Genomic DNA, 11,642 nt, shown 5'->3' on the forward strand with positions numbered 1-11,642 from the left:
TACTTGGTTACATATCCACGTGAAAAAGCACATACACTAAACATGCAATTCCAGTCTATCTTTACACAGGAACATGCAGACCTTCTGGACGTACCACCGTCACCACACCCAACAATTCCTCCCCTGGTTATAAACATCCAAGGAATCTAAAAACTACTATCTGAGGTAGACGTGACCAAAACGACTGGGCCTGACAATATACTCTGCAGGATACATAAGACCAATGCTAGTGTGTTGGTTCCTGTCCTGTAGGTTACATTTTCACAGACTATTCAAACAGAAGCTCTTCCCCTTGATAGCTTTTGGCAAATGTGACACAAATTTTCAAATCCGGTGGCATAGCCTCCCCACCCTCTTCAATCCTAGGCCTGTCTTGAACACCTCAGTCCCTTGCAAAATTTTAGAACATATTATTCATAGACATATATTGGACCACTTCGGTAGGCAAAAAATATTAACTGAAAATTAGCATAGCATTTGGCATAAATATTCATGCAAAATGTAATTACTAGAGACAACCCCAAAATTAGGCAAGTGGACACCATATTTTTAGATTTTGCCAAAGCCTTTAACAAAATTCCTCACCAACAACCATAAGCAAAAGCATATTATTATGGCATACGAGGACCACTTCTTCATTGGATAAAATCGTTCTTGAATTCTCGAAAACAGCACGTTGCTCTCGAAGGTATCCAATCCTTAACTGTTCCTTTTCTGGGTTCCCGATTCTCTTCCTTTGTAACATTAATGATCTCGTACTATCACTTTCTTCTACTACTAGACTTTTTGTGGACAATAGTTTAGTATATGGGTAGATAGGTAATAGAGACGATTGTCTTCAACAACAAAAGAAGCAATATGTATCTAATATATTTGGACTTTACGAAGGCACTTGAGACTATCCTGCACGAAAGACTACTTGCTAAATTAGCTTCACATGGAATAAGTGGTACCTTATTAAACTGGAATGGTAATTGGTTAAACGATCATAAATAGAGAGTTGTGCTAAATATCAAAATTTCTAGATGGAAAAATGTTACGAGTGGAGTCCCCCAGGGTTCCGTTCTTGGGCCACTTCTACTCATAATACATATAAATTATATAGACAACGGACTGAAATATATTGTCTCCAGATTTGTTGATGATACAAAAATGTGCAGAATGGCAAATGATCACTTAAACCAATTATATATTCAAGAATATCTAGATAAGCTATGGCAATGATCTGAAAAGTGGCCTATCAAAGTTAACACAGGTAAATGTAAAGTTGTGCACATAGGTAAAAATAACATTAAGTACGATTACAAGTTATTTAGAAATTAACAAAAAAGGATAGTGAAAAGGATTTCGACGTGATTATTAGTAGTGATCTCAACTCATCTAAGCAATATATTTGTGCCTCAGAGAAAGCAAATAAGATTCTAGGACTGTTTGCGTAATCTTTTAATATTAAAAGTTCATCTGTCATTAACAAGCTCCCTCTCCTCAATCTTAATCCCAGTCCTGGCCCTAATTCTGATCGTACCCTTCATAAGAATGAAAGAGAGTTCAAGAGACCATAAGGCCTATACTAGGCAGTTTCATGTCCATTACCACCTATCATCCCCATCCATAAAATTGTCTAGCTTTTTCTTAAAACAAATAATAGTTTCAGTGCTCACTACATATTTATTAAGTCTGCTCCATTCGATGACCACTCCATTGGTAAACCAGTTCTTGCTTATATATTTCTTAAATTTAAATTTGTCCAACTTAATTCCATTAATGCGAGTCTTGTTCTGTTATCTAACATGATGACCTTGTCTGCATCCTCCCCTGTCAAAGCTTTTGATCCACTTGAACACTTCTATTAGATCACTCTACTCTCTGCGTCTTTCCAGAGAGTGTAAGTTAAGGTGCCTACGCCTGTCTTCGTGAAGTAAAATTCTGAGCCCATGTATCATTTTGGTCGTTTTCCTTTATACAGATTCTAGTGAATTGATATCCATTCTATAGGACAGAGACCAACACTGTACCACATAGTGAAGACTGGGTCTAACTAACTTTTATTCGTGATTGTTCTAGCAATTAAACCTAATGCTCTGTTAGCTCTACTGTTTCAGGGCTCACTATTATTTACAAGCCTCTCTCACACTCAGTTTCCTCTAAAAATGGGTTATCTAAGGTATACCTACTTTCTGGGTTGTGTATACCTACGTTTAACACACTGCACTTCGAAATATTGAAGTACTTTTGCCATGTCACCGACCATGTGAACAATTTAAGATCTTACAGTATATTGGCATCTTCTCCTGACCTAATTTGGCGTCCTATTTTAGTGTCATCTGAAAACTTATTAACATCACTTACCTTACCTTACCGTCGTGCCATATCCTCTTGGACTTCACCAACCATGGAGCGCCACCGTTCACGGTCCCTAGTTACTTGTAACATCTGTGCTGGTTTGAGTTGTTTTCCCGTCGCCCTCATCAGCCCGTCCATATACTTCTCCCTCTGCTTTCCTCTTGCTCTCCTTCCCTCCACCATTCCCGTCATCACCACCTCTTCCAACCCTTCCTTCCTCATTATATGTCCTAAGAATCGCAACTGTCTTTTCCTTATTGTTGTCATCAATTCCCTATCTGTCTCCATTTCTCTCAATACTTCTTCATTTGTTTTCTTCGCTGTCCATGGTACTCTTAATACTCGTCTCCATATCCACATTTCTGCTGCTTCTAAGTTTTCCTGCAATTTTTGGCTGATTGTCCACGCTTCTGAACCATATAATAGTGTTGACCATATAAATGTTTTAACTGTTCTTCTCCTTATATCTGTAGACATTTTCTTGTTTGTTAAAACCCCTTTCATTTTCTGAAACGTGCTTTTAGCTATCGCTATCCTTGATTTAATTTCCTTTTCACATCTACAACCTTCTGTCAATACGCTTCCCAGGTATACATAATGAACAATAGGGGACCATGAACTGAGCCCTGGGGAACTCCAATAGCAACAGTCCCTCATTTGGATTTTACACAGTTTTTGGTAACCTATTTTCTGTTACTCATCCATGGTCTAATCCATTCAAACACTTTTCTTCTTGTACCATGGGCTTTATTTAGTAGTCTCTGGTGGGGCACCTTTATCCTAACTTCATTCCCAATCCAAATCCTGTCCCTAACCCTTAATTCCCCCGCTGAGCACCCGTAAATCATGCCGCCCATGAGCAGCCATCTGCAGGTTCCCAGAAAGAAAGATTAGCACTTCCTACAGCTCGATTTTTGCCCCCACAGCTTCACAAATTTGCCAGACTAAAATTATTAAAGTACATCACCAGGTTGAAGGGATAAAACTAATCATTATATATTTAAGCAAGTCACTAATTGGTACAATTGATTTAGGATGTGGTTAGCTTAATGGAAAAGGTGTAGTATATACATACATACATACGTACATACATACATCTATACATACATACATATATACATGCATACATACATAAATGGGATGAAAGAAATACAAGAGGACACGGAAAGAAAATCAAGAAAGACAGCTATAGAAGAGATCTAAAAAAGAATAGCTTTCCTCACAGAGTAATAGACATTTGGAACAAGTTAAATGAGAAAGTAGTGTGTGCAAAAACAATACATGAATTTAAAAATAGTTTAGATAAAATGAGATATAAAGACGGGACACCACGAGCATAGCTCCCCTTCCCGTAAAATACAACTAGGTAAATACAACTAGGTAAATACATACATTTATACATACATACATATATACATACATACATACATACATACATACATACATACATATATACATAAATACATAAACCAAAAAGCCTTTTCCCCTTTATAAGAGGTGGCTTGGTGAAGGCAGATGGCCACCTTTCACCTATTCCACACCCATCCAAAATTCACTATTCCTTCCATCTTAACTCCTTGTGGATGAAAGGTCATCCTTTTTCCTAGTTTTTTTTTTTTAGAGCCATTGCTGGCCCTTGGGCAGCAAGTATTAATTAAGGGCCCCCACTTCAAGTGGCAAAACATTACATAAAGCTGGGATAAACGGAAATGACACCATTAATGAGGTACTGTAAAAACCTAAGTCATTGAAGCTGTGAACAATTTCGCCATTTCCCCATTATTTCCAATGCCTCCACAAATCAAAAAGTTATTGTACTACTGATAAGAGAAAAAGCTGAAGAACAGACAAGAAGAAATGGCTAATCCATTTAGACAACTATATGGAAAAAATATATAGGAGCTCTAGCTATGTAAATCCCCGGTTGTGTCCTTAATCTTCTCAGGCCACCTAGACACCCAGGCCCCGGGGCACTGCCCAACTCTCTCATTGGGCCTGCCTGTTCCCCACCTTCTTGGGTCAAAAACAATGTAGCAAGACAGTACCTCTACAGTAGGACCTGACAGCCAACAGTGACATAGATACAATCAATAAATGAAAAACTGGTACCATCACCGTGCATCTGCACATGCATCCTTTCTTATAGTCTTGTGGCCCATCCTCCGGCAAGCTCCCAGGCAGACAGATATAATCCATAATCTCACAAGTTCTTGTCTCATGTAGCATGTAGAATTTCTGTGAAAAACTGCCACAACCTTCAGAGGTATGGGTAGCATGGTAACAGTGATGTAATGTAACAGCTGCACAATATAATGATTCCATTTAGAAGACAAGAATCTTGTATGTTTTTTATGGAGTAATTTTTCATTTAAGAACATATGAATGAAGACATAATTTTTCCCTTGTAGAAAAATAATGTCATAGGAACTTTGTACAACGTATATGTACTAAACTATCGAGACTCAAAATTATAACGTGACCCATAGGCATATGGTGAATGTTTGAATATAAACTGAAGGGTGGTGAGTGTCCATTGTACCCGGCAGGGAAAATATCTAACGTACTATTATGTACAGAAGATACATGTAATTAATGCATGCCTGTCTGAGTTTACTCAGGTGCACATATTTCTTAGTACATGTATGTGTGAGTATGTGTATTGTATATTTGTGTAATTATTTGATTGTGTGTGTGGTATATATATATATATATATATATGTGTGTGTGTGTATATATATATATATATATATATATATATATATATATATACATTGGTACTTTATGTATGAACATAATTTATCCTGTAATTCTGTTCATTAACTGATTTGTTAGATATGTGAGTAATTGTCAATTTATGGATATGGTCTTAGTAAAAAAAAATGTTATGAAATATTAAAAGTCTATATACCATGGCTTTTCCCCCTTATAAGGTAGATAGCCAAGTCAAAGGCATATACATACTCCCACCCATTCCACTCCCATCCACTCTCCTTTCCTCTTGCTTATCTTATCTCCTCATGAATAATGGGTCATCCCTGCATCTCACACACTGCCCTGGACAGAAGTAATGTAGCAAGACAGTACATCGACAGCAAGGCTGCTTCACTTAATCAGCGATCCCGCCCCCCCCCCCACTGTCCCCTCATGTAGAAAAAGAGAAAAAGGAGAGAAATACCTTCGGGCTGTATCAAAACATAATTCACAAATAAGCAGCCCCCTACCCCCACCCCCGCCCTCCCTTGCATATCAGTATCATCTGTACACTGCCTTCTCCTTTCCTTCCTCAACAGACATCCCCCTCTTTCTTAGTGCCCTCTTCACCCTATCCATCTATCTCATCCCCATTTATCCCCTCAAGTTCACTCTATCTACCTCTGCCTTGCACACCTCTTTTACTAATCTTTCTTCACTCATTCTTTCCATGTGTACCTACTCAATTACTCTTTCATCAACCGTATCTGCCATCTCCCTTTCCACTCCTGCTCTCCTCTCTCATTCTGTCCAACCTAGTAACCCCTACCATACTTCTCAGACATTTCATTCCAAATACATTCAAACTTTTCCTCTCTTAAATTTTAAGTCTCTGCCCCATAAAATGCCGTCAGTACAATCGCCTTTTCGCACAATCTCCTCTTTGTGTCCATTCCCAGTTGCCTATTTCTAATGATACTCTTTAGTCCCCAAGGCATTTATTTGCTTCTCTCAATCTACAGTTTACCTCTGCTTCCACTCCTCCTTTTCCTGCCACATGCGGCCCCAAATACCTAAAGCTATCAACTTCATCCAGCTTCTCCTGTAAGACTTACTTCCAACTCACTGCTATCCTCTCCTCTTGTACATCTCATTACCTTACTTTTAATCACATTTACCTTCAACTTTCTCCTATCGCATACCTTCTCAAACTCCATCACTAATTTCCTTAACCGCCCTTTTGACCCTACTACAAGCGCAGTGTTATCAGTAAATAACAACTGACTCACCTCCCACTTTTCTCCTTTTTCATTGACCATCTCCAATCCCCTGCCCTCTCCTTTACCTCCTGCACCCCACCTTTCCACACCACCCCACCCATTGAACAGCCATGGCGACATGACACATCCCCAGCACAGTCCTATCTTTACCTCAAACCACTCGCTCTCTCCATTTCCGTATGCTCTACTACTCTCGTAAAAAAACTCTTGACTCCCCTTAATAAATTTCTCCCTATCCCATGTATCTGTAAAACCTCCCACAGTGCCTTCCTGTCTACCCTGTCATAGTGTTATACTGTTAGTAACATAACACCTAAAATTTTGTAAGCTTAGCTTACAACCTATAACACAAAAACAACTACAATAAGGTGACAGCTGGGAGGGTGTCCCCAGCCACTTCACGCATTTGTAGTTTATTCGCAGTTCATTACTTGAATTTCAGCGCTTGGTGAGAATTTAATTTTCCTCAGGAAAAAAAGGTTCATTGTTTGATTGGTTTGTATAGTGACCTAGGAACCCCTCTGTATATATGCATGCATGTACATGTGTATGAATATGCATGCATGGGTACCTTTATATATATACAATTAGAGTGATTACGGTAAAACATGATACACACATATGCAGTCCCAGCAAACATAGATTAATTTCAAGACTATGTTTTGGCAATTTCAAAACATACACATAAAGGCTCATAATTAAGGTGATATGTAGAAATAGTTGAAAAGTAAAATGTTTGTTAGTACTTTCGGATATATTATGTATACATTTGGATGATTATGATATGAATATGTTTAATTATACATGTAGCAACACAAGCAGACATTTTATTTTATTACCCTTTTGAATCATTTGATTGCAGATTAATTAGATGCCAGCCAGTGAAGCTCTCTCTCACCTGTTTCCCCCTGTATTAATAAATACAAAAATTACATTCTTTGAAATAAGAGTGGTGGTTTTGAAATTCATTGTATAGATAAAATTCTGGTTTCAATGAAAAAATAACATAAAGGTATCCACATTTATCTATCTGACTTTGTCTTTTTGTGATGCAGTCTGGAATGAGCACAATCCTATAAAAAGCCTTCAGGCATTTGCAGGGAGAATTGAATGATTTTCTTCAACTTTTATTGCCCTACTGGTTTGGCCCAATACTTCCAAATTACTAGCTTTTAGAATTTGAACAAGGATGTTGCCACCAGTGTTTTACGAAAATAGTAGTCAATCTATACCTAGCATCATTCAAATGAACATTTTATGATTCAAGGAATAATGAAGGTTCTCTTTTACAATCAATCTATGCTATCATACTCCCATTAGGCATAATGAAATTCTTCTTGCTTCCAGTTATTTTTATGTCATTCGTCAAATTAAAAAGAAAAATATGTAAATCATATAATCAGAAAAGTCATCTCAACCAACGTGGATATGAAATAATATAGGGCTTCAAATTGAGGTGGCTTTTCACAAACCATCTTTAGTGTTCCATATACAGCTCCCACATCTGCAATACCATGGAAGCATGTCTTGACACAAGACCTGGAGATCTGTTCCTAACCTAACGACTGTGGTTTTGTCCTTTGGGGCATTGTCCGTTCACTGTCTCAGCCAGAAATGCGATCAACATGAATGGTAACAGTGTTGATGGCCTATCAAGACGCCCCTACTATACTCCCAAGTATTAAGCCTTTCAGGAGCTGCAAGCCCCGAGGCAATACGGAAAACATCACGCTACAACCCCAGGGTAGCGAGGCTCGAGAGAACGGACAAGCCAGCCAATGAGCGTACGTGAAAAACTGTCCTGCCCTCAAAGGCGGAGCGGAGCATGCCGACAGGAGACCTTTTGGTCCATATCTCAACCATGAGGAGCCGATATATATAACTATAACTATATGTTTCTCAGGTGACATATTATTCATAACAATGACTCCCAGGTCCCTCTCATTTTCTACTTTTTTGTATTCCTTCTTCTCCCAATTTATATGATCCTGTTATTCTGTTTTTGCTTTATCCAAATTCCATTATACTACACTTTTTAGTGTTGAACTCCATCTCCCACTTTCTACTCCTTTCCCATACATTATTTAGATCACTCTGTAGTGACTCACAATCTTCTTCTGTATTCACTTTTTTTAATAGTTTTGCATCATCTGCAAAGAAGCTCATATAACTTTCAATTCCGTCATCCATATCATTAATATATATAGCAAACATTATTGGGGCCAGAACTGTTCCTTGTGGAACACCGCTTATTACTTCATCCCATTTTGAGTGTTTGTCTCTTATCACTACTCTCATTTTTCTTTCTTGCAAAAAGTCTTCCATCCATTTAAGCAGTTTGCCCTGTATTCCCCCTTCAGTTTCTAATTTCTTAAGCAACTTCTTATGTGGTACTTTGTCAAAGGCTTTTTTTAGGTCTAGAAATGCACAATCAGCCCATCCATCTCTTTCTTGTATTATATCTATTAGCCTTGAATAGAAACATATTAAATTGGTGATGCATGATCGTCCTTGTCTGAATCCAAATTGCCTTGGATTTAGCATTGTGTGTGTGTATTTAACTAGTTGTATTTACCTAGTTGTATTTTACGGGAAGGGGAGCTATGCTCGTGGTGTCCCGTCATCATATCTCATTTTATCTAAACTATTTTTAAATTTATGTATTGTTTTTGCACACACCACTTTCTCATGTGTATTTACCTAGTTGTATTTTACGGAAAGGGGAGCTATGCTCGTGGTGTCCCGTCTTCATATCTCATTTTATCTAAACTATTTTTAAATTCATGTATTGTTTTTGCACACACCACTTTCTCATCTAACTTGTTCCAACTGTCTATTACTCTGTGAGGAAAGCTGTTCTTTTGCACATCTCTTCTATAGCTGTCTTTCTTGATTTTCTTTCCGTGCCCTCTTGTATTTCTATCATCCCATTTTATCAGATTCTCTCTATCAATAATTTCTATGCCTTTCATGATTCTGTAAATAGCTATCAAATCTCCTCTCTCTCTTCTTTGCTCTAGTGCCTGTAGTTCAAGTTTTGCTAGTCTCTCTTCATATGATAGTTTTGAGAGTGTTGGTGCCAATTTTGTAATTGCTCTTTGTATTCTTTCAAGTTTTTTTATACATTTTTTTGTACTTGGTGACCACATCGTTGCAGCATATTCCAATCTTGGTCTTATTAGAGTGATTAGAATTTTCTTCACCATTTCTTCATCCAGATATGTAAATGCCACTTTGATTGTTCTTATTAAGTCATAAGTTTCTCTAAAAATCTTATATGTTTCTCAGGTGACATATTATTCATAACAATGACTCCCAGGTCCTTCTCATTTTCAACTTTTTGTATTCCTTCTTCTCCCAATTTATATGATCCTGTTATTCTGTTTTTGCTTTTCCCAAATTCCATTATACTACACTTTTTAGTGTTGAACTCCATCTCCCACTTCCTACTCCATTCCCATACATTATTTAGATCACTCTGTAGTGACTCACAATCTTCTTCAGTGTTCACTTTTTTTAATAGTTTTGCATCATCTGCAAAGAAGCTCATATAACTTTCAATTTCTTCATCCATATCATTGATTTATATAGCAAACATTATTGGGGCCAGAATTGTTCCTTGTGGAACACCGCTTATTACTTCATCCCATTTTGAGTGTTTGTCTCTTATCACTACTCTCATTTTTCTTTCTTGCAAAAAGTCTTCAATCCATTTAAGCAGTTTGCCCTGTATTCCTCCTTCAGTTTCTAATTTCTTAAGCAACTTCTTATGTGGTACTTTGTCAAAGGCTTTTTTTAGGTCTAGAAATGCACAATCAGCCCATCCATCTCTTTCTTGTATTATATCTATTAGCCTTGAATAGAAACATATTAAATTGGTGATGCATGATCGTCCTTGTCTGAATCCAAATTGCCTTGGATTTAGCATTGTGTGTGTGTATTTACCTAGTTGTATTTACCTAGTTGTATTTTACGGGAAGGGGAGCTATGCTCGTGGTGTCTCGTCTTCATATCTCATTTTATCTAAACTATTTTTAAATTTATGTATTATTTTTGCACACACCACTTTCTCATGTGTAATTACCTAGTTGTATTTTACGGAAAGGGGAGCTATGCTCGTGGTGTCCCGTCTTCATATCTCATTTTATCTAAACTATTTTTAAATTCATGTATTGTTTTTGCACACACCACTTTCTCATCTAACTTGTTCCAACTGTCTATTACTCTGTGAGGAAAGCTGTGCTTTTGCACATCTCTTCTATAGCTGTCTTTCTTGATTTTCTTTCCGTGCCCTCTTGTATTTCTATCATCTCATTTTATCAGATTCTCTCTATCAATAATTTCTATGCCTTTCATGATTCTGTAAATAGCTATCAAATCTCCTCTCTCTCTTCTTTGCTCTAGTGTCTGTAGTTCAAGTTTTGCTAGTCTCTCTTCATATGATAGTTTTGAGAGTGTTGGTGCCAATTTTGTAATTGCTCTTTGTATTCTTTCAAGTTTTTTTTATACATTTTTTTGTACTTGGTGACCACATCGTTGCAGCATATTCCAATCTTGGTCTTATCAGAGTGATTAGAATTTTCTTCACCATTTCTTCATCCAGATATGTAAATGCCACTTTGATTGTTCTTATTAAGTCATAAGTTTCTCTAAAAATCTTATATGTTTCTCAGGTGACATATTATTCATAACAATGACTCCCAGGTTCTTCTCATTTTCAACTTTTTGTATTCCTTCTTCTCCCAATTTATATGATCCTGTTATTCTGTTTTTGCTTTTCCCAAATTCCATTATACTACACTTTTTTGTATTGAACTCCATCTCCCACTTCCTACTCCATTCTTGTACTTTATTTAGATTACTCTGTAGTGACTCACAATCTTCTTCTGTGTTCACTTTTTTTAATAGTTTTGCATCATCTGCAAAGAAGCTCATATAACTTTCAATTTCTTCATCCATATAATTGATTTATATAGCAAACATTATTGGGGCCAGAACTGTTCCTTGTGGAACACCGCTATTACTTCATCCCATTTTGAGTGTTTGTCTCTTATCACTACTCTCATTTTTCTTTCTTGCAAAAAGTCTTCCATCCATTTAAGCAGTTTGCCCTGTATTCCTCCTTCAGTTTCTAATTTCTTAAGCAACTTCTTATGTGGTACTTTGTCAAAGGCTTTTTTTAGGTCTAGAAATGCACAATCAGCCCATCCATCTCTTTCTTGTATTATATCTATTAGCCTTGAATAGAAACATATTAAATTGGTGATGCATGATCGTCCTTGTCTGAATCCAAATTGCCTTGGATTTAGTACGCTGTTTTTTCCTCAA

The sequence above is a fragment of the Oratosquilla oratoria genome, chromosome 13, assembly GCF_046742065.1.
Source record: "Oratosquilla oratoria isolate Oo_2021 chromosome 13, ASM4674206v1, whole genome shotgun sequence".
Lineage (NCBI taxonomy): Eukaryota > Metazoa > Arthropoda > Malacostraca > Stomatopoda > Squillidae > Oratosquilla > Oratosquilla oratoria.